This window comes from Ictidomys tridecemlineatus, chromosome 7, assembly GCF_052094955.1.
Source record: "Ictidomys tridecemlineatus isolate mIctTri1 chromosome 7, mIctTri1.hap1, whole genome shotgun sequence".
NCBI lineage: Eukaryota > Metazoa > Chordata > Mammalia > Rodentia > Sciuridae > Ictidomys > Ictidomys tridecemlineatus.
Window position 1 is genome coordinate 196,674,241 of NC_135483.1, and position 23,433 is coordinate 196,697,673.

At 58.1% G+C, this 23,433-nt stretch overlaps 1 protein-coding gene across 1 annotated transcript in view; it reads left to right on the forward strand.

Moving 5' to 3' along the window:
- The window catches only part of Twist2 (twist family bHLH transcription factor 2), a 40,293-nt gene extending 19,737 nt beyond the window's left edge, over positions 1–20,556 (forward strand). Inside the window, exon 2 of the mRNA XM_021719641.3 lies at positions 19,909–20,556. The gene's annotated coding sequence lies outside the window, so the exon portion shown is untranslated. The remainder of the gene's footprint in view (positions 1–19,908) is intronic.
- The last annotated feature ends 2,877 nt before the right edge of the window (positions 20,557–23,433 follow it).

The following is a 23,433-nucleotide window of genomic DNA, read 5'->3' on the forward strand; positions in this document are numbered from 1 at the left end:
GAGCCCACCACTCCTGGCCCATCTCACCAATCCTGAGTGATCTGCCTCCCAGTTCATGGGGACTGGACAGCTCACCTATGGTCTTTTTAGTTGTAAAATACACGTAACCTTAAATTTTGCCGCAGTCCGGCTGGCAAAATAACCGGGAGGTGACAAGCAACCTGAAGCTTGAAGCAGGAGCCGCTTTATTGCGGACAGCAGAGGTACATATACCTACCTGATGATACCCAGCTTGACTCAATCAGCATCAGCCAGATACAGCAGTCAGCCCATAAGGAATCCCTCCATCTTAATGGCTCGGTGGCGTGGCTTCACAAACCACTCCTCCTGGCAAACTGCCAGGCGCCATCTTGACTTGATTGCGGCCCCCAACAAAATTTGCCATCCTGGCCACTCTGGTGCCCACGCCCACGGCACTGGGTACACCACACTGGTGCAGCCGTCACCACCATGGTTGCCAGAACTTCCGCAGTGGGCTCCCCCCGGGGGCACCTGTCCTCATCCAGGTCTGCGGATGACTAAACATAGGATGCGTGAGGGAGGAGAACCAGATGCAGCCGGTGGAGGAGGCGCTGGTCGGAGGCCTTGGGAGAACAAGGGCACGTGTTCAGCTTGAATCCGTTTCTTCTCTTGCCACCAGAAGACTCGGAACCACACCGAAAGCGTGGAGTACGTTCACTGGCATTCCTGCCTCTTGCGTGGCTTGATCCAACAGGGCAGCACTTCCGGTCAGTCACCTTCTGGGGCCACAGAGGGCACAGCTCTGCTGTTCTGCTGGGCATGAGACGTGATGGACACTTGGCCTCTCAAGGAGCCCGGATGCAGAAGAGAGGGAAGGTCCAGCAGAGGAGGACAGCTTCCGAGACTCCTGTGCAGTGCTGCCCGCTGGGATCGACACGTTACTGTGCTTCTAGCAGCTCCCTCTCTGGGGGAATGGATTTGGCCAAAACATCAAAGAAGAGGAAATTTGAAAATATATGTGACTCTGGCCAAGCCTCCTATGCAAGGTCCCTGTTACTCTGTTTCCCATGTCACTTCAACAGGCCGTTTGTGTGGAAGTGTGCACAGCTCCGGCACCTCGTACCAGGGTCAGCCCCGGCACCTCGTACCAGGGTCAGCTCCGGCACCTCGTACCAGGGTCAGCTCCGGCACCTCGTACCAGGGTCAGCTCCGGCACCTCGTACCAGGGTCAGCCCCGGCACCTTGTACCAGGGTCAGCTCCGGTACCTCGTACCAGGGTCAGCTCCGGCACCTTGTACCAGGGCCACCCTCGAGGGGGCTGGAAGTTCACCAAGACAGAGGAGCTGAGAATTGCTGTGAGCTGTGGATCCCTGAGGAGGTCACAGGTGTGCCACCATCAGACTAGAAAATGCCACGCGGCCCATCACTTGGCTGAGTTTCTGGGGCTCACAGGTCTCTGTGTCTTTCTCCCCCATACTGGAGTACCCCAAATAAGTGAATAGATGAAAAGGTGACCTCACAAATCCTTGGCAAAGAGCCCTAGGATCGCACCGCCCGTCCTGAGCCACAGTTTACTTCAGAAGATCCCCGAGCAAGAGGAAAAATAAATAAAGTCAAGGGGGGCAGCTGCTCGTGGGCTCCACCGTCTGCCGGTTGCAGGGCGCCCTGGGATACGGGAGCCAGGCCGGGCCCAAGTCCTCAGCCCCACTCCAGCTGCAGGCAGAAGGAACATCTGTGGGGTGGATAGCTGTGCTGGCTCGAGACCCTCTGAGCCCCTGGGGCGGTGTGTGCAGAAGGCCAGGGGCCATGGGGATCTGGTGACAGGGAGCCCCCAGAGCGGAATCAAGTCAGCAGAAGGCAGGTCTGTGGTGGCCCTGGGGACCTCAGTCACTGGTCACTCTCCTTACTCACTCCTAGGCGGTTCAGGACTGGGATGCACAAAGCCTGGGAGAGCTGATGACCAAAGGCTTCAAGAAGGGCATCCAACGGACGTCCAGCTCAGGCCTGCATCTGACGGGAGCCCCTCTCCTCTCCAGGCTCGTTCCCCAGACCACTGGCTGTCAGCTGAGGGTGCAGCAGTGGGAGGGGCAGGGCCTTCTGAACCGACCGAAACCAGACGGGGAGAGGGAGACTGCAAACCTGGGCAAGGATCTGTCCCCCCAGCTGCTGACGCCCGCCCAGGATAGAACAATCCTCTCACTGGGAGTGTAGACAAATCCTAGACATAAGACAAGTAAATGCAGCAATATTTGAATGGAATAAGAAACCATGAACAAGAGGGTTTATTGATGGAAATAAGGAGAGTCTAACATTCAGATACCTGCGCTGGTTTTGGACACACTTGGGCGATGTTTATTAATAGCATTCAAGTTGTTCGTGTTCCTGAGTGATGGCAGTTCTTAAAATACTCTCACGAACCAAGCAATGACTTACTAGTCTATGTAAGGAAATACACCTGAAGATACGTGCCACCTTGTATACATTAATGAGAAGTGTGGGGACACCCCGACCCCCTCTCAGCCGGGGAAGCCACAGGACGCGTTTTGAATGAGCACTTGTACTTGCAGTGAGGCTGTTGGGGACACATATCTTTGTGAATGTGTCATTTCCTAGGCCTCAGATCACATATTTAGTGAAAATGTTCAATTCAACAAGGTTATGCTCCGGGAGCGTGGAGGCCTGTCCTGGGCAGCAGACCTCTCAGGGCATTCACAGGGGACGAAGGTGAGGGGCGAGGCTGCAGAGACCACCCTCCAGAGCACCAGAGTAAACTCCTGGGGGTCGAGCTGGGAGCAGACGGGAGATGGGAGGAGAGGAGCTCAGAGCTCTCAGGGGGAACCTCGTGTCTGTCATCTCAGGGACTAGGTAAAGGGGACAGTGCGCCGGGGTGGGGAGGGGGCAGATTGTTCATATTATAATTCTGAAAAGGCTGGTGCTCAGCAGACCCAGGCAAAGGCAGGTTGTTAACCAGGTGGGGTTCTCCGTTGGCTGGTAAACCACCGTGGCCAGCCCTCAGGTCGCCCGCCCCTGCTGCCCCCATCCCTGGCCCACCATCCAGGATGGGTGAGGCAGGTCCTGGCCTCCGTGTGGGCCTGGTCCCTCTGCCGGAGCTGTTGCTAGCCTGCACCTTCCCTGCAGGCCTCCAATCCAGAGCTAAAGAGCAGAAGCCTCAGAGAATCGCAGGGAGGAGCCTGCAGCTCCTCAGCCAGCCCAGTGGGCCTCTGAGCTCATTAAGGCCATGGGAATCCGCAGACCCGCTCAGCGTCCTGGTGACGGTCAGAGACCAGCCGGCGGGGCTGGGGTCACTCCCGGCCCTCACTGTTGAGCTCTGACACAGCACAGGTAGCAGGATGGGCTTATCTTTTCCCCACTATGATGCGGGCTCTACTCCTTCAATGGATCATGCAGAATGAGCACATTTCAGGATAGCCACTGCACGCATTTCCTTCTGAGACACAGATGCTGGAGAATGGGGCAGGGGTTCGCATATTGAACTCACCAAAGGAGGGCACAGGAGCACGTCTCCGAGGGCCAGAAGACCCAGTACAAAAAAGAGACCACAGGTAGAAACAGGAAATCTGAGTCTATAATGTCAGGTTGCCGTGTGTGCTTCGTGCAGAGGAGGACTGCAGACATGGAGGGCAAGAGGAGTCTTGTCCCATCTGGGTGGACGTGCTCTCCTGGCTGTGTCCCCACTGAGACTGCCCCTCCGTAGTGGACTGACCTTGCCTTACCCTGATGAGGCACTCTGGAGAGGCTCGGGGTCAGAACCCTCTGGTGAGGTCAGTGACCTGGCCCTGCTGGATGGAGTGGCAGTGGAGAGGTGGAACTGGCCGCACTGTCAGTGAGGGTGGCCCCTGCCCATCTCCGCAGGCCTGTCCCTCTTATTCTGCCAGGGTGCTGATTATGGGTGCCCTTACCCCTTGACTTGCTTTACCTGATGAGCCAGATGGCCATTCTGTCCGGCACACGTGTGTGCACGTGCCCTCCCTTCCCAGCACTTCTGCGCACTCTGCAGGCCTGCTGCTTCCTGGAAGGGTGTGCGTTCGGAAGGCTGTGGGGTTTTCTAAAATGCCCCTTCCTCCCGGCCCTGCTCCAGCAGCCTCCGCCCAACGTGCCCAGGAAGGTGGGTGCGACAGGCACACGGCCTGCAGTGCCTGGTGCAGATGGGGGTCAGGAAGGGCTTGCTAGAGAGGGCGGCTCTCGGAGTTAGAAGGGCGGAAATAGCTACCGGAGGGCCAGTGAGTGCGGGTAGACAGCCCTGGCTGACCGCTGCTGGTCCAGTGGAGGTAGGGCTGGCTCTCTTCCTCCTGGACCCCCAACCCCCTGCACTCTGACTCATGCACACCCATGTCCTCAGTCTGCCTGGTGCAGGGAGCCGCTCCACAGTGAGAGTTCCAGGCAGGGCTTCTCCAGTGGGGTTTGGTGGGCGCTGCTCATCTGGAGAGGAGCAGGCAGGCCTGGGGGCTGGGGTCTCTGCCCAGCTCAGCTCAGCAACCCTAGGTCCTTAGGCCCGAGCAGGCCCGTGTGCTGTCCCACACATCCCGTGTAGGGAAGTGTCTCTGGGAGGAGCCACCTGGCGTTGAGATGGCAACACTGGGCATGGTGGGCTGCAGGGAGCAGGTGCCATCCTCCGGTGCCAGGCTCCCCAGCCAGTGAGCCCTGGGCCTCACAGCGGCTCCACGGCAAGCTGCTGACTGTCCGCTCTCTGTCTCCCGCACTCTCCCACCTCCACTCATGGAGGGTGCTCTGGCTCCTGGGCCCTGTCCCTGCTCCAAGCCCCACTCTGTCCCCTTCTTGGGGGCTCTTTTCCTTCCTTCCCCAGCAGCAGCAGCATGGGTCCTTGTCCTGGGGACACCGTCTTAGTGGACATGGCTGTGTACATTTCCTGCTGGCGCGGGCCCTTCTCTGGCCCTTCTCTGGCCCTGCGCTGACGGGCCTTCTCAGCACCTCGCAGGCTGCGAATACGGGGGTGGCTGGAAAACACATCAGTAGGTTTTCCACTGTTATGCTTCGGGCCCGACAGAATGCCAACGCCTGGTGTCCTTGCCCGTGCCAGGTCCCCTCCCGACAGAGCAGCCCTCGGAAGCGAGTGTGAACCTCATCGGGGGTTGACTCTCCTGCCCTTGCAGCGCCCTCTGGCCTGGATGCCAACGACACTCAATGCCCCCTCCATGCCCGGGCCTCCCAGCCAGGAGTGAGGACCTGTGGAAACCCTTCCCGAAGGGAAGACGCACCGTTGCAGCTGAGAGATCAGTTTTGTTCCATGATGAGGGATTCACTAGGAGCCAAACGATTTGGAGCACCGGTGCCGAGAACTCTAAATTAGAAATTCTCCAAGAACAAACTTGTCTCTTTTCTTTTCTTTTTTCTTTCTTTCTTTTCTAATAAAATGGAATGATCCTTTGGAGTTGATCTTCCTGGGCGCCGGGGCACTGAGGCTGAGGAGCAGGCCAGGACAGGGGAGATGGGGTGCCAGGGTCCTCGGCGTTCACAGGCTCCTGACAGCAGTCCTTCTGCTTTGTATGGGATGGGCAGGCCGTTCCTTTCAGGACCCTTTCCCCAGTTCTGTGTGTGTGTGTGTGTGTGTGTGTGTGTGTGTGTATAATTATTTTTTTTTTGCTATTTTTTCTAGAAATCTGAGAAAGGCCTCGGTGTTCCGAGTCTTCACTTCCTTTTTCTTTATGGTGCTGAGCACAAAACCTGAAGCCTCCTGCATGCCAGGCGCGTGCTCTGCCACCGGGCCACGCCCACCTCCGCTGGCCACTGTGATGTTCCCTAGGGGACTTTGAAGCACTGGGAGGAGGCCAGAGCATGAGCACGGCCCTTGTTTTTCTGCTTGGACGGGGCTGGTGGTGACTCTCCTCCACTGGAGGCCACCCTCGTGGCCTGACCTCTCTCCAGGAGTGCAGGACCCCTGTGCAGTGCAGCCGCAGAGCCCCAGCCTCGCACACGGGGGTGTGCACATGACTCATTTTTAAAATTCTCTGCTGATTTGAAATCCACTTGCACTCACTTCTGCAGCTGCACATCCCTGAGGAGCTGGGCTGGTTTACTTGACATTAAACAGGAAAATAGGGAGAGAGAGAAAACAGAGAAGGGCGAGGGACAGGAGATGGCCCGAGCCCAGGCTTTATCACTCCCCGTCCTTCAATTCCAACAGAAAGAGAAGGATTGGGATTTTGAAGGAGATCAGGGAAAGCACTTAGCATTCAAGCAAAAGAATTTTCTAGAATCCTGGCCAGGGAGGAGCTCTGAGCACACAGAGGGAGTTGGGTAAAATGCATTCCCAGCTCCAAGGGCGTTGAGAGGGCCCTGGGGAGAGGCGGTTGATTCTGTGCCTTGCTGGGGAGGGAGCTGCAGGCTCTGCTCTGGTTCCCAGCTGGAGGATGGGCAAGACTGTGATGTCTTCAGTAACTGATGGCGATAAGGCTGCTCGGGTGGGCGGGTGGGCCGGCAAAGCACAGGGCTCTGGTTTCAGCCCACCAGCCTCCTCTGGTGTTTATCTCAACCCCCAGCACCCCCCCCCCAGGAATCTCTCCATCCCCTCCCCCAGGCACTGAGCTCCCTGCCCAGCACTTTGGGGGAAGACAAGGGCTCACTCCACTCCGGCTGTTCTTGGGAACACATTTGTGGGGTGACTGTGTCTGGACTCCCCATGAGTGCATGCCTGCCTCTCCCTTGGGTTCCAGAATGCAGGGCCCTGAGCACAAGACCCACAGGCGGGCCTCCCTACCTCCACTTGGAGACATGAGGCCCCCCAGCAGCAGGTGACAGAGGGGAGCTGGGAGGGCTGAGTGCTCCTCCAGGAAGTCCAGCTAAGCCTGGGAAGATTCTAGGTCTGGACTGATCTGTGAGCAGACTCAGATGTGGTCCCTGGCGCAGGCCTCCAGGCAGGACCTGCTGCAAAGGTCAGGGCCGTAGCAGGGCCTCTTACTGCTGGTGAGGGTTGAGTTGAAGGGTCCAGTTCTGCCCGTCCCACTGCCCAGCACACCTTTCTCTAGTCAGCTGCTCATGGCTCCCAAGGGAAGATACCATTGGTGACCGGCATGTGCCATTCACTCTTCCCCAGAGACTGGCCGCCAAGCCAGTGCAGCTCTCCTGGGGGGCAAGCATCAGAGGGAGGCTGGGCCTGGTCAGGGAAGCTGCCCCCCACGGGAGAAACCAGTCTCTCCCGAACCCGCAGAACCGCTCTGTGTTTCAGGGCCTGAAGAGACCTTCTGACACCCGAGTCCCAGGCTGCTAGTGACGTTATGGCCCAAGTGCTGTGGACACGGGAGGCCCAGCTCTGCTCGGCACGAAGTATGCCTTCCACGCAGCAGTGAAAACACTGAGACTCAAAGTAGACGATTTGGGGGAAAAGCAATTTTTTCCCACATCATTTTGGTTCATTAAAAAGTTTCATCTATGAAACTTGAATGGAACCACCATTCGACCCAGCTGTCCCACTCCTCAGTTTCTACCCAAAGGGCTTAAAGACAGAATACCATAGGGACACAGCCATATTGATGTTCATAGCAGCACAACTCATAATAGCTAAACGGTGGAGCCAACCTAGATGCCCTTCAGTAGGTGAATGGGTAGGGAAACTGCGGTCCATATACACAATGGAATGTTACTCAGCAATAAAAGAGAATAGAATCATGGCATTTGCAGGTAAATGGATGGAGTTGGAGAATCTCATGCTAAGTGAAATTAGCCAATCCCCAAAACCAAAGGCTGAATGTTTTCTTTGATATGAGGATGCTGACTCATAATGGTGATTGGGGGGCACATTGGAGGAATGGAGGAATTTAGATAGGACAAAGGGGAGGGAGGGGAAAGGAGGGGGCAAAGGGGTAGGAATGATGGTGGGATGAGTCAGACATCATTACCCTAAGTTCATGTACAAGACACGAATGGTGTGAACATACTTTGTGAACCATCAGTGACTTGAAAAATTGTGCTCTATTCGTGTAATATGAAATGGACTGCATTCTGCCATCATGTATAACAAATTAGTTTAATTTTAAAAAGTGGGAAAAAAAGATAACTGGGTGGGTGCACTACCTGGTTTCCATAGTAACGTCCTTGGGTGTGAGCGTCTCTGTGTTCACATGAACCCAGGGGGAAAGGAACACTAGTTCAGTGTGGTCACTGGTGGTGGGTCATATGTGATCTGTTTTGGGTTAATAAAGATGACGACAGAGAAGGGTGGGCATCCTTTGGTCTTCCATCCTTCTTTCTGTCTGCACCTTCAAAAAAAAAGTCTCATTTATGGGTCTCTAATCCACGGTACAAAGCTTGAGGGAGAATTCAAATTCACCTCGAAGACGTCAGTGGTTGCAATGTTTTAAAGATGAGCGCACACCTAAGTGACAGTCCCCATCCTGATCATGAGCTCACCTTACCCAAAATCTGAGGGGTACTTCTGGGCAGCCTTCTGGAAACTCAGGGATGGGGGGTGCCTGGGAGACCCCCAGCCACCCTCTTGGTGTGGCAGAAATTCACTTCAGGGAGAGCGGAGATGACAGTGCAGCCTCTGTCCAGTGGAGCGGCCCAGGGAGGCCAGCGTTGTAGTGAGAAGAGGCTTGAGCCCTTGTGATAACCCACGGCAGAGGGGCCCCGAGCACAGCGGTGACGGCCTCCCCACTGGTGGGTCTTGGAGTTGTGTTGCGGGTGCAGAAGGGGCATCTGCACCAGAGCTGAGCCCCTCACCTGGACCCTGCGGCTCCCTCCAGCACCATCAGCTCCCCAAGCACGGGTGCCCAGGAACCCTCCAAGTGAATAACACCAGCACCCGCTGCTCTGAGCACGAGGTGCCCGTCCCTCTCCCAGGTAGAGCCCACACTCCCTCTTCCACACCACCGTCTCATCTCAATCAAGCTCGGTCGTGATTTAGTGAGTCCCACACCATTTTATCTATTTAAGACGTCTAAATGTCACCTCACTGTCTGTTTTGCCCTTATTGTGATTCTGACAATTATTTTTGGTCAGTTCTTTCACAGGCTCACTGTATCCTGAGATCCTCACCTCTCTCTCTAATGCTCGGACTTCCCCAGCCATGATTCTGCTACATTCATTTTCTGGAATGGAATCTTGGCATTTGGCAGAGATTATTGTAATTAAATCACCAGACAGTTTCTCAAATTCCATCTATAAATTACTTTTTTTGTTTGTTTTAGACAATCCTTTGTTTAAAACTCTTGCTTTGGCACTTGGGCAGACTCCATGGTGCACCCCTAAGTTGAGTCTCTTCTTCTAACTCCTGGGAACCACTGTGGTTAGGCAGGACCTGGTGGCTGGTGGCAGCCAACGGACTTTGAGAGGAAGTGACATTAGTTCTTCCCAGTTAGGTATGGAAGAACCACTGTGCACCGTTTTGGTCTCTCTTCTATCATCCTGGAAAGGCAAGGGTTCTGAATAGTGCAACCATAAGGCCACGGAGATTGGGAGCCTGAGTCCCTTTATGACATGAGGACCAGAGCCCCCGACAACCTGAATGAGCCAGTGGTAAATGACGGTGGCATTAAGCCGCTGAGACTCTGCTTGTTGTAGCAGTGGAGCCTGCCCTGCCCTGACTAAAGTGTTCTCTACTGTGTTTTGTGAGGTCCTGGAAAGCTGGTGCAGGTGGACTTGGCTTTGTGAAATGAGTATTTTCTGGGGAAAGTTGTTTAAAACAAGTCACTTAATATTGACATTAAAGGAGCTCAGTTTCTAAAGGCACTTTTCACTAAAGCTTTTACAAATTCTAAGACTTTTTCAAGGTGTAGCCATAACTTCCATTGTTTGTTTGTTAAACGTAAGTCTCTGAATATCAGGTTTCCTTAAAGTGACTTGCACTAAAAGTTGAAAGGTTTAGATCATTTTGCACTTTCCCTAACTGTGATTTGGATCTTTACCTTCGGTTCAGGCTCCATTTGCTTATTTTCAGAGTCCTAGGATTTTGTTGGATTTTCTTCTCTCTACTGACTTTCATCCTTTTTATTTGATTGCAGGGTAGAGTTTTGTTTTAAAGTGAATCCAACCTGGATTCTTTAAAGCTACACCAAACATCTGCATTGCATCTATTTATTGACCAAGCTTGATTAAAGAGGACCGAGAGGGGAAGGTGGTTTCTGGATCAGGGGGTCTAAAGTAGATGCCTGCATTCACTTACAGACGTGGACGATGAAGCCATTTTGCATATCCATGGGTCTGTCTTGACAAACTGAGTCACCGTCGGGTGTTAAGGCAGAGGACGACTCTCAACTAAGTGCATTAAAAATGGGCAGCTAAGGGAGGAACGATTCCTGCAGAAGGAGTAACAGCCTTGGATCTGTGGAAATGTGTACAGATATCTGCAGCGTGAGTTTGCTGGTTCAAGGCTTGTTTTGCATCCTGGATCTTCACTCTCACTCTGCCATCCTTCATATAAACCTAGTCACTTCTGACCCCCCAGCCCCAGGATAGTGTCACAGTCCATGGAAGATGCCCTCACACGCTCCCTCCCGGGCTGCCTGGGCTGCTCTCCAGAGGGGAGACGCTGGAGGGTCTTCAGGTGGTCTGGATGCTCTTGTGGGCGTCCAGTGTTCTCCCCGGCACCTCTCACCTCCCACCTCCCGGGGCTGCCGCCAGCTCTGTCGTGCCAAGAGTCTCCATCTCCTGGCTCTCGGGCTGGTGGCCCTCCCTGGAGTCCTGGATCCAGCAGAGACGCTGTGGTGGCCGGTGGAGACGAGCAGACAGTCTGCCTGGACTGACTCAGGTCCCTGCACTCACACCGGCTGCCGGACGGTGGGCTTCACACACAGCACGAGTGTGAAGTCCCCACCCCAACCTCGAGTTCAGGATTCAGTAGGAGGAGAGATGCCGTGTGTATGGGCACACGCACACACGCTCTGTCTACATATGGCCTGCGGACGCGGTGTGCGTGTGCACACAGGGCCCACACACATGCATACACATACACATGTGTGTGTAGTGTGTGTTCCACAGCTGTGAATTCTACCAACCTAGGATTGAAAACATTTGAAAAAAACTTTTGTCTGTCCTGAACATACGCAGACCTTTCCTTTATGATTATTCCTGAAACAAAAAACCATGACGACTGTTTGTGCCGTGTGTGCACACACCCTGTGGTCACCCAGGGGCAGCTGGGGGTTCTGAGTATACAGATGCCAAATGCACAGGGACACCAGACCCGCCTGAGCCCCTGCCCATCTGCTCTTGGAGAGACCAACTCTCTGTCCCTGTTTCCTGGTCAGAACAGCGACGTGCACACTCTGTGTGTAGCATGTTCACTGTAGGGTGGCTGCGTCTCTAGGGACACTCCAGGTGGATGTCTACCTTGAGGTTGCTCACGTTGTTTGATTGTAGTGAAGGTCACAGAAAATTCCAGTGAAGGTAGCATGTGGGACATGTGGGACAGGGAGCCGTCAGTCCCTGGGGCCCGTGGCCTCACCTGTTATGGGTGGCTCTGAGGCTCATGGGCACTTGGAAGTCTTCTCAACAGGAAGTGAGCACTGCCATGTGTCAGGTGACCCTGCTGCAGGGCAGGTGGTACTGGCCACATGGCAGACAAGGAGAGGTTGCAGAGGAGACATGGCCAGTGTGAGACCCGCCTGCTCTGGAGGGCACAGGCATGCAAGAGTGGACAGCAGCCTCCTGGGAGGCTGGCCCTGCCTAGCCTGGCCTTCACAGAGGGAGCGCTGCTCTCCTGGGCTCACTGTGGCGGCAGCCTAGTGGCAGCATAGAGCTGGCCCTCCCCAGCCCAGAGCCGCTCTCCTGCGCAGGAAGTGGGTGTCTGCACAGTTTCAAGGATGGCTACTTTTACCTGGTTCTTTTGGAAAAAAAAAAAGACTGCTCCGTGAGGTCGACGTAGGTGAAGCCATTGCTGTCAAGTCCGGCATTTTTAGATTGCCGGTTTTACTGAGAATTCATTTTGGGAAGCAAAGCTGGCACCAGTGATGGCCAGTTCACTGTCAGCTGCGTCGTTACTCAAAGAGGGCAGGTAGCCTCAGACCCCCTTCCTCACTCAGTGTCCCACGGCGGTGTGAGGAGCGCCTGGACACCTGGTTCCACTTCCTGGCTGATTGTCCCTCCACTCTGTGCCAGGGCAGCTCACTGCCTCGCAGAGCCTGGGTGCCCTGACCCATGAGCTTGTGGAGCGCCTTCAGCCAGATCCCACGCACGCTGGGCCCAGAAGCCGTCTGCCAGCCACGGAGGTCTGTCTTCCCTGAAGAAGCTCGGCCAATGGTCCTGCTCTGGGCCACTTGGGGTGGTAGGCAGCAGCCAGGGCCACCGATGCAGCCCTTCCCGGCAGGACTCCTTTCTCACACATGGCCAGCAAGCCAGGGTGGACGCATGCACCACGGAGCCAGAGAGAGGGACAGGGACGGGGAAGACGGCTACGACTGCCTGCCCAGCTTCACCCTGGGCCCAGCGGAGAAGTCCCCCCAGTGGTGTCCAGAAGCAGGGGGACGTCGAGGGTGTAGAGGGCTCAGCGGGCCCAGGCAACGTCAGCCTCAGGGAGCACAAACGGGACACTGTCCCCAGAAACACACAGGGCTGCACCAGGGTCAGAGCAGCAGGTCCCCTAACCCTCGCTGGTCCCCAGCCACGGGTCCTGGAGATCCCCGAGGTCAGCGAGTGCTGCCGAGAGCAGGCGGTGTCCGGCCCATTTCTCTGCATGGCCTGGAGGTGCTGGGAGTCTGCTGGTGCCCTGGGAGCTTTATGGGTGCAGGGGGAGGTGGACTCTCACCCACCCAGTTATTCCTGGTCCGGCCTGACTCTCCAAGGGCAAGGGGGCCCACACCTCCCCATAGGCACAGAGGGCAGCTCCCGGGTCTGCAGTCTGGCCCTGTGGGCAGGGCACCCTGGCCAGCGTGTGGACTCCTCTCACGCGCTGGCCTAACGAGAAGCACATGGCTGTGGCTCCCATTTGGCTCTTTGAAAAAAGGGCCCAAGAGCCTGCAAAGGGACCCCAGAGGGTCCTGCAGAGCAGCAGGTTGATAGAGTGCTTCAACAGCCCTTTAAAGGGTAGGGACCCCCAGAAGAGGGGTCAGGGGCCCAGGCACAGCCTTCCAAAGACACGATGTAAAAACAAATTGATCTGAGAAGTCCCGTGGCGCCTTGATCTATGTTTGCCTGGGAGAGAACAGTCTGCCTTTGTCCCTTCCTCCTGGCCCTGCCATCATCCCCTGTAAGGGTCACATCTCACCCGCCTCCTAGGGAAGGTAAGGGGTCCACGGCAGAGGCCCACCTGCAGAGGGGTGCCCCATACATCCCTGCTCCCCAAGTCCCCAGCTTCAGAAGCCGATGACTGTGCGGTGGGTAGTCCTCCTCATGGGGCTGGGGTCCCTCGCTCTGCTTGCCACGTGACTGCCTGTCCTACTGTCCCCGGGCATCCAGAGCCTGCTCAGAGCAGGGAGAGGTGCAGGCAGGTTAGTGGGACTGGAGGGAACCTCAGCTTTATCCAGGAGTGGACCCATCCCAGCACCCTCCGGGGGGCTGGACCTCTGGCTCCTCGCTTGCCAGGCCCCCCCGCCACCCACTGAGGCCTCCCTGGCTGCTGAGTGAGAGACCCTGCCCACCCAGGCCCCAGCGTTCCCTGCACGTCTGCCCTGGGCAGAGCTGTCCATGAGGCTCCATGGTCTCCTTTGACAATGAAAACCTCGTTTCCTCCTTTCTGCACAAGGCGTTTGTCCAAAGACTGCGTAGGGGAGTGGCTCTGGGCTGGGGAGGGCCAGCTCTAGCTGGCAGCAGGCGTGGCTGCCCACAGCTGGCCTGCACTCGCCCAGTGGGTCTTTGAAGCCTCAGCCAGGTGGGAATGACGCTCCCCAGGCCTCTCTGCACCAGTGGCTGGGGACCAGCGAGGGTTAGGGACCTGCTGCTCTGACACTGGCGTGGTTGCTGGCCCCTGACGCCTGCCTGTTCAGATGGGTAGTCAGTGGGGTGTGGCCAGCAAGGTCCATTATGTGTGGGCCTGCCCCCAGGCCCTCCTGCCCCCTGAGGCTGTCCCCAAGGGTCCCAGGGCTCCTTGCCTGGACTGTCAAGGCCTCAGCGCCAGGGCCCACGGTGAGGCCAGGGTCACCCGGGGAGCAGCGTGTGACATGGGACCTCCCGGCCTGTTTCCTTCTCTGAGCAGGGCTGAGGCTGCAGGGTGTGGCTGGTAACTGGCATGTCCGCCAGCACCTTCTGCCTAAGGGGCCTCGAGGGGAGCTGGGGCCTAGATGCATGCAGGTGCTGGCCCAGGTCAGGCAAGGGCAGGGAAGGGCAGTGCTGATGGGCTCCCTGGTCCTGCTGCTGCTGGCCAGGACCACCTTCCCCACGGCAGGACCTGGGAGAGCATGTGACTCCGCGTCTGTTCTGAATGATACAGAGAGCCCCGGCCTGGGTGTGCTGAGTCGCAGCTCTCTGCAGGTGGCAGCTGGGTGAGCTCCTGGGTTCCTGGGGGGTCCCCGCTGGTGCTCTTCCTCCTTCCTCTCTGCACAGGTGGGGGCGAGTGCTCTGTCCACCAGCTGGGAGTAGGCATCCTACTGGCCCAGCCTTATAGGCTACTCTTGCAGCCTGTGTCCCCCCTTGGAGTAGCTAGGGGGAGCGGCTGGACTGACGAGCAGGTCCCTGCAGCCCTCCACTGCCCAGGCTTGGTCAGCCGCACCTCATTACTTGGGAGCCCATGGTCAGGTGGTCCAGCAGCCCTCCCTCCCAGTGGCCTCCCCCATGGCGACTGCTGGGTTCTTTGACAGACCTTTGGCTTGCCCCTCTTCAAGCACAAGCACCTGGGTCAGAAGGCAGGGGGTGCCCTGCCTGTGCCCTCCATGTCCTGTGGGCACCAGCAGAGCCGGCCCACCTCCCTGTTGTGGGTCATCCTCTCTCTGACCCACGGTCTCCTGCTGGGTCTGCAAGGTCTTGGGAGCCAGGGTGCTGCACTCCAGGTGGACCGGCCTCTCTTTTGTGGTTCATCTCCCAGCACTTGCTGAGCACCTGTGTGTGCCAGGTCTGTCTGAGACCACAGGAGGCAGCTGGGGAAGAAGCACCCTGCCCTCCAGCTCCCTGGTGGTGCCACCCAGGGCCCAAGGTTTCCACGGGACACAGCGACTAGCCCTCACTGCACCCCGCAGTAGGTGCTATTGTTACCTCCAGTCGTGTTTCAGACGAGGAGGCTGAGACCTGGAGAAGCCAGCACTTTCCCTGGGCCCCGGCCAGCCTGCAGCCCCATGCTCCAGCTCCGGTCTCACCAAGACTGGGGGCTGCTCTGGGGTCCAACAGGGGTGCTGGCACCCCTTGCAGCAGATCCCAGGGTGCGCACCTCTGCCTTCCTGTAGCTCAGATTTCTTGGTCACCTGAAATCGATTCTTTAAAACGGAGGCTTGATGTGCTCATGTCTCTGAGGACGCTGCTGTTTAGACCCTCTGGCGATGCCTGTCCTTTGTCCTGGGCCACCTGGCAGCAGTTGGTGCTGCGCTGGTGTTTCATGGGGGAGTCTGTCTGGTGGGGAAGGGGAAAGGGGGTTGTTCCCAGCAGGTGCTGTCTGATGCCCTGTCTCCACCTGGGGCCGTGATCTTTGTGGGACGTGCGCCCTCTGCCACCTGGCCAGTTTATCTGGCGGTTGATGCTCCTGGTTTCCTGCCTCTCCCTGGGTTTGGGTGGCTGGACACCACAGGAATTGAGAGAACCGCACACAGGTGGGACTGGCTGGCTCAGGTCTTACTGGTGTTCCTTCCCCATGGTGTGACCTGGGCCAACTTGGGGGATGGGGATCCGTGAGGTGCCCGGCGGGTCCTGTGCCCAGGGCCCCTGGCTTCCCCACTTCCTGCTCTCATGTGGTCTGTGGTCTCCCTGCTGGACACGTGCCTGTCTTGCTGTGGAGGTGGTCGGGTGTCTGTGGCCCTGGCAGTGGCTCAGCCGCGTCCTGTTTTGACGGGCATCTTCCACCAGTGCTTCCTCAGGGTGCCCGGTGCCCCTCCACGTGGTGAGTTCCCCCATGTGCCTGCTCTTGGCACGGGAGGACGCCAGGGTGGCCCCGCCTTTCCAGCAGCACCAGGGACATCCTGGGGTCGTTGTTTGGTGGATGGGGGCAAGTCAGGATGCCCTCGCTTCTTTCTCTGAAGTCCTGTAGGAGGTTTGCCTCATTCCAAGGATCCAGAATTTTCCTTCCAGAACTCAAACTCCCCTTTAATAGGAAGACGCACTCTTTCTGGAACCTGGGGCGACCGTGCTCTGCCCTGGTGGCCTCTGCCTGCTCTGAGTGCTGGGAGACCCCATGAGGGTCTGACCACGAGGCTGGCTCCCAGGCTGGTCCGTGGGGGGTGCTTCTGTGCTCAGGAGAACTTCCATTTTCTGTGCCTTGCCTCTTCCGAGAGTCGGCCCTTGGCTTCCACTGGGTCCTCCTCCGTGGGAGCAGCCTCGGCACCTCGTCCTCATGTCTCCCTAGGAGACCGCAGTATGAGGGCTTGTCCTCCTTCCCCGGGGCAGGGCAGGGCACCAAAGGCCTCCTGGAGGACAGTGCTTATCGATGCTCTAGAGGGAAGAAGGCTGGCCAAGCGAGACGGAGAAGGCCACCAAGACCCCGCAGGCCACGGTGGCTTCAGCTTCTCCATCAGTATGCACAGAGCCCTCCAGCCTGGCACTGCCCAGCCCCAGAGGACTGCAATCCCAGGATGAAGGGGACATTTGCTGCAGGTAGTGGGGCCGCGGAAGGCCAGGCAGAGTGGCAGGGCAGCACTATTGGAGGGGACCGGGCAGCTCCAGGCCCAAGATGGCCAGGCCTCTCCTCCTCCTGCCAGGAGTTGAGAAACAGGTAGAGATGGAGTGGCATCCAGGGTGTCTGCGGGGCGGGCACTGAGGTGACAGTCACAGCCCACAGTCTGTGGTCAGCTCCCGCCTCCTGCCCTTCCTCAGGCTGGAGCTCGTGTGTGTGTGTGTGTGTGTGTGTGTGTGTGTGTGTGTGTGTGTGCACGCTCATGCACGCTTTGCCCTTCTCTCCCTTTGCAGAGTCCTGCTGGTGCCTCCTTTACTCAAGCACCTGCTCTGCACCCTAGCTGTTGACACTTTCCCTACCTGCTCGACTCCTCTGATTCATTTTGACTTTTTTCACATTCAGTGCAAAATAGATGGACAATGTGTGTTGGAGAGATGGATGGGTGGATGTTTACATGGAGGTGGGTTGGATGGATGGATGATAGATGGGTGCATGGATGAGTTTGCATGTGTGGAAGGATGGATGGAGGATGGAGGATGGGAGGGAGGGAGGGAAGGATGGAGGGAGGGAAAGGGAGGAAAGGAGGGATGGAGGGAGGGAAGAAGAGAGGAAAGGAGGGATGGAGGAATGGAGGGAGGGATGGAGGGAGGGATAAAAGGGATGGATGGAGGGAGGGAGGAAGGAATGGAGGGAGAGATGGGGGAAGGAGGGATGGAGGGAGGAATGGAGAGAGGGTTGAAGGGAGGGATGGAGGATGGAGGAAAGGATGGAGGAAAGGGAGGGATGGAGGGATGGAGGGAGGGAGGGAGGGAAGGAGGGAAGGAGGGAGAGAAGGAGGGATGGAGGGATGGAAGGAGGGATGGAGGGAGGGATGGAGGGAGGGAGGGAGGGATGGCTGCATGGACCTGTGGTGGCATGTGGGGAAGGATGGATGGGTGGTGGGTGAGTGGATGGGAAGGAGCAGGCAGGTGTACAGCCTCAGTGGGGGCTCAGAGGGGAGTGGATGGAGAGCTTTATGACAAAGCTCCTCCTCCTTAAGCCCTGTCCCTCTTTCTGGAGACTCTTCATTGGCGTCTCATCTTTGGTTGTTCCCTGGGATACAGAGTTGAGCAAGACCCTTGCAGCTTCTTTGTGCCCATGGTCTGGTGGGGGTCAGGGGATTGAAGGTGCCCTCTCGGTCCAGCTGCTGCAGTGAGCTCCTTCCACCACCCCTCCCGGGCCAGGCAGGCAGAGGCGGAGCGAGCTGCGTGCAGGATGCTGCCCTCGGCTCAGGTGGCGTTTCGGTGCAGGAGGCAGACTTGAGCCCAGATGTTTCACATTTGTTGCAGAGAATGCCGTCCATGTCGGGAGACGTGGCCGGGGTCAGGGTGACATGGAGGGGCCAGGCTCTTGGTCAGGAAGACTAATGAACCTGCCTGAGCCTGGGCCCCGCGGGCACATGAAGCAAACCCACCGCTGGCTGGAGACAGCCCCTGCCATTTCTGGCTTTTCATGGATGATACTGTATTTCCCCTGGGAGAGCTGGCCCGGCTCATATATCAAAAGCTGATGTAATTATTTCCTCCCACTGAGGAAGGCTTCCATTTAGCTCTCTCCAACCCCCCCCCTTATTAATTATCTAATTACAACCACATTCTCCAAAAGAGAGCAGCCTTTGACTTTCTGCCCAGGACCACTTAAAAAGGCTTAAATATTTGGAGTGCTCTGAACTTGAAAAAAAGAAGTGTGTGTGTGTGTGTGTGTGTGTGTGTGTGTGTGTGTGCGCGCGCGCGCGCGCGCGCACGTGTGCACTAAGTGTGCATATGTGCATGTGTGTTTGCATGTGCATGTGTGTGCCAGTGTGTTGCGAGTGTGTGTCTGTGCACATGAGTTTTAGGGAAACCTCTCAGCCTTGTCAGATCTGTCTTGATTCAGTGGGGAAACGGCACCTGGGAGCCTGTGAAAGTCCCCAGCAGAGCTCAGGTCCCTGGAAGGACAAGGCCATAACTCTGGATCATGGTACAGTGACCTGGGAGGGTGTGTGCTGACACTCAGCAACACGTGGCAGTCGGACATGACCTTGGCCACAGCCACAGCCTGGGGCCGGTGCTGGTGGGCTGGGCCCGGGTGCCAGGGCTTCGGCCTTCACCTGGAGCACATTCCCAGCACGCTCGCGGGTCCCCGCACAGCTGTGCCGGGCGCCCCTGCTGCCCCCTGTGCTCCTCCCACTGTGGCTCGCACTGGGCCTACGGCAGCCACCCGCTGAAGTCTGGGAGGCGTCCGTCACCTTGCCAGCACATCTGCAGGGAGCAGGGGCGGTGCAGGTGAGGCCTCAGGGTCCCGGATTCCGGGTCGGCCCTCTGCCTGGGTCCCCTCTCCTGGGGGCCCACCGTTCCGTCACAAGCACACTCAGAGCAGACCTGCTGTGGAGCGCAGGCGTTGTGTCTGTGTGTGCACATGTGTGTATGGCGGTGAGGAGCGTGTGACATGGCCTTGTCCCTGGCTGGTCTCCCACCTGCTGCCCATGCAGCTGGCGAGAGAGGCTCCTGCAGCTCCCAGAGGGTCCTCACCAGGACGCTCAGGGACCCGCCGGCATGAAGCCAGTCAGGCCCTGCCCACTGCCACTGGCCCTGTGCGTGTTTAGAGACCAGTTGTGGCACGAGGGGACTCTGCGGTGCTGGAAGAGTTGGGTGTGCTGGTGACAGTCGGGGTGCGAGAATCCGCACATGTGATGGAACTGCCTAGAGCCCCCCCGCCTCTCACACACACACCGGGCACATGATAAGCTCTTGGACAGCGCCGACGGGATCTCCTGGTTGTGCCTGTGGCAGGTGCACGTGATGGTGCCGTCAGGGCCGCTGTGACACGCATCTGCCTCTCCTGTCCTGTCCCCACCCCTCTCCTGCATGTGGGATCATTTCGACAGTACACTAGCGCTGTCCTGTGTCTCTGTGTCCTCATCCCCTGACCCCAGCCCTGGATGCCCATCACTACCAGAAGTGCCAGCCGCTGCCTCCAGGCTGCCCAGTGTGTCCACCCAGAGTAGCCCTTCCCCACGCGCAGCCAGCTGAGGGAGGCTTGTGGAGCCCAAGGGCTGCAGCAGCCCCGGGAGTCGGGTGGGGGTCAGTCTTTAGGGGGTCTGGGAGCTCTGGCCTGGCCTGGACCGTGGGGGCAGCAGGGTGTTGGCAGGGGCCACCTGTTAAGTTTCATCCAGAGGAGGCCTGAGGCAGGACAGGTCTCCGTGGGCTCCCCAGGATGCAGGACGCTGAGCAGGGCCCCAGCAGCTCACCCCTCTCTCTGTCTTCCAGACCCACCTGCGTGTCTGAGGCCCAGCGGAACTGGGGGGCCCACACCTGCGGCTTCTGAAACCTGGACAGCACCGTGGCGGCCCCTGCGCTCCAGCGGTGTGCAGAGGGGGACAGCAGCAGGGGCAAGGCCGGAGCCCCTCCTCCCAGAGACCCCCGCACGGAAGGCCACTCCGCCCTCCTGCCGCGACCTCTGACCTGTCATCTCGTCACCATCCGGAACTTTCTTCTGGGTCTTGTTTTGGGGGGTGGACTTATTCTTTCTGGAAATCTCTAGATTCAGGAATGAGCTTATGAGTACCTGGATTTTGATTTGTATTTCTCTCTAAGTGCCTTTTTTAATGTATATTTTTTTAATAAAACAGAAATGCATTCTCATACCATCTGTTTAAACTGGACCAAGGCTCTCAGAAAAGGAACCTCAAGTTGCCTCCGACCCCCGCCCTCTGCGCGACCTTCAGGAAGCCCCGAACGAGCCCTTGTCACATCTCTGCCCTGCTCTGTGACTTGCTCAGCTAGCCATTTTTTATATTCCCCGTTTCAGTGTATATGTTGCTTATTTGTTTATTTATTGAGATATTTTTACAGCCTAAGTGACTGCACTGTGCTGTGTATACTGCTCCCCGCCAGGAACAATAAAGATGCCACCCAGCCCTGGTCTCTGCCTCTCTTCTTGCAGCTCAAGGGACGGCCTGAGAAAGCCGGTCACAGAACGACCGCTGCTCCACCCTAAAGGGAAATGGAGAGGACGGGAGAAGTCTAGGCTGCACGAGCCATAGAAATTTCTAGAGGCTACCAACTCGAGTGTGGTTGTGAGTGTTAACAGACCCAGGCCCGGGCAGCGGTGGTCAACCACGTTCCACCTCTGTGACAAAGTACCTGAAACCAACCCAGAAGAAGGAAACTCATGGTTCCAGAGTTTCAGGCCACGGTCGGCCAGCTCCATGGCTTTGGGCCTGTGACGAGGCAGGACACCAGGGCGGGAGCCGAGGTGCAGCCCAGAGGCACCTCAGGGTGACTGGGCAGCAGAGAAGGAGAGGGCAGGGCGGGGCTGTCCCTGTCCCCCCTGGGGGCACACCCAGGACGCCCCTTCCTCCCCCGGGGCCCCTCCCTGAGGCTGTAGACCCCTTCCACACCTGGCCTCTGGGGCATGGTCAGGGTTCCGTCCACCCCAGGGGTGAGGTCCCCAGCCCGGCCACAGGCCCTATCCCGGCTGTGCTCCCAGCAGCCTCAGCAGCAAGACACCAGCGCTCCCCGGCCACTCCTGCTCTTCATTTCCACTCTCCGAGGTCAGCACCGGCCAGCGCCTACCCCCACAGCCTTCCCCACGTCTCCGAGTCCACCCTCCCCAGACCCGGTGCCCCAGCCTCTCTGCCCCCTTCTCCGGGTGGGTCATGGTGTCTTGAAACACCTCCACTCTCTGTCGACCCCAAGGACCGTGGGCACTGCCCAGCTCTCCAGAGCTGTACAGGTACCAGGTGGTCAGGCGTGGAGTATCTGCCTGCCGGGCGTCTCACCAGGTCACCGTCCGAAGCCAGGAAGGAGAGTCTAGCTGGGGTCTGGTCCAGGTGGCCTCTCTATGAGAGGGACGAGGAGTCCCACACCCTGCCTGCTGGCCAGGTGACTCTGTCCATACCTGTGGGCAGCAGTGGGGAGTGCAGCTGGCCCCCAGGGTGGGGGCTTCCAACTCTGGCCTTACACCTCCCCTGATCACCATCCTGAGCCACCAGAACTGTGTCTGCTGGATGACACCTGGTGCCAGGGTCTGCTGGGCAGGACTGCCCACAGACCAGAGGACACACAGACCCCAGGTAACTCCCAGATAGCAACCTTGGGAGTGAGGGTCTCTGGCGGGACCATAGTGGCCTGCAGCCTCACCCACCCCTGCTCCCAGATCTGCCAGAGGGCAGGAGCCCCAGAACCTGAGCCCAACTGATGTCACTTGGCTTGCTCCTAATAGTGACCATGGGACAGCACAGCTTGCTTGGAGAGGGGTCCTGGGCACCTGTCGGGGGCTGGTGCCTGCAGCCTGAGCCCGTGTCCCCTGCACTGTGACCAACAGCATAGACCTCTGGGTGCACACCCATGCATTCACACATGTGCGCACACACCTCACACATATGTATGTACATATGTGTGTACATGCCTCACACACCCATATTTGCACACATGTATGCACATACCCATGTACACACATGCCTCTCATACCCATGCACCCACATGTGTTGCACATGCCTCACACACCTGTGCATGCACACACCTCTACATACGTGTGCACCGTGTGCACATGCACATGCAGCAGGGGGCTTGTGCACATATGCTCATATCATGTCCACTCACTCCACAGCACAAGCATGAACACACGTGAGCATGCAGCCAGCTCACACACCGACACATGCACACCCGGTGCACACACCTGAACCGTTGGAGGGGCTCTAGGGAGACGAAGAGGGAAGCTAGCCCTGCGGTCCTACGGAGCCTCAGGAGGATCCCCGTGCTGGATGGCCATGAAGCCTGAAAGGCCTCTCCCCTCGTGACCCCAGACAGGCCTCTGGTCAGGTAGGACAGAACGTAGAGATGGGAGGGTGGGACTCCCACTGTGGCCTCCCCACTCCAGAGCCCACCTGCCCCAGCCTGAGTCCTGCCTGGCCTGCCTGCTGAGTGACCACGTCTCACATGAGGCCTGGCCCTGGGAGCCACCCACACCATGGGCTGGTCAGGGGACACCCATGGGGGTGAGTGGACACCCTAGGCCACCTGGGAGGGTCAGGAGTGGAGTCCACTGGGCCTCAGAGTCCAAGAAGAGACCTGAGAGGGCATCCCCAGTCTGGGGCACCCCCACCTCCCCAGCCCCCATTCCCAGCTAGACAGGAGTCCAGTCCTGGGCAGCCCCCCAGACTGTCCCTGCTCACAGCCTCCCAGAGGCGGCCTCTCTGGGCCTGCAGGCTGCGCCCTGCCCGCTGCCGCACACCCAGTCAGCACAGGAGGGGCTCGCTGTCCCCAGGCCTCCCAGGGTCTCTCCCAAGGCCCTGGAGATGTGCAGCCGTGATCACTGGATTCCTGTCCTCTTCCCACCCATCCATGTCCTAGGTGAGGACCCTGAGGGACAGGCGCTCTGTTGGGGGTGTGTGCACGCTCCCAGGGCTCCGTGTATGTCCCAGTGTGCTGTGCCCCGCTGTCGGCTCCCGGGGTGCAGCTCCCGTGTGCTGGCGGCTCGGGCCCCAGCAGATGTGTGTCCGGGAGGTCACTGCTCCATGATGACCCTTGCTTTAAAGCCCTGCGGCTGCTCTCCAGGGCAGTTAGCAGCCTTTCAGCCATGGCTTGAGGACAGACCTGGAACAGGCCACGGGGCAAACATGCCCAGGACGTGGCTCGGCTGTGGCCTGAGTCCCTGGAGCTCTACGGAAAGCCTGCCCCAAACCCCCCACCTCATACCTGGGTTCATGAGAGTCCAGAGGAAGCCCTGAGGCAAAGGGCTGGCGGGCACCAGGCAGAACCAGGCCGCCATGCCGAGCGGGGACCTGTGGG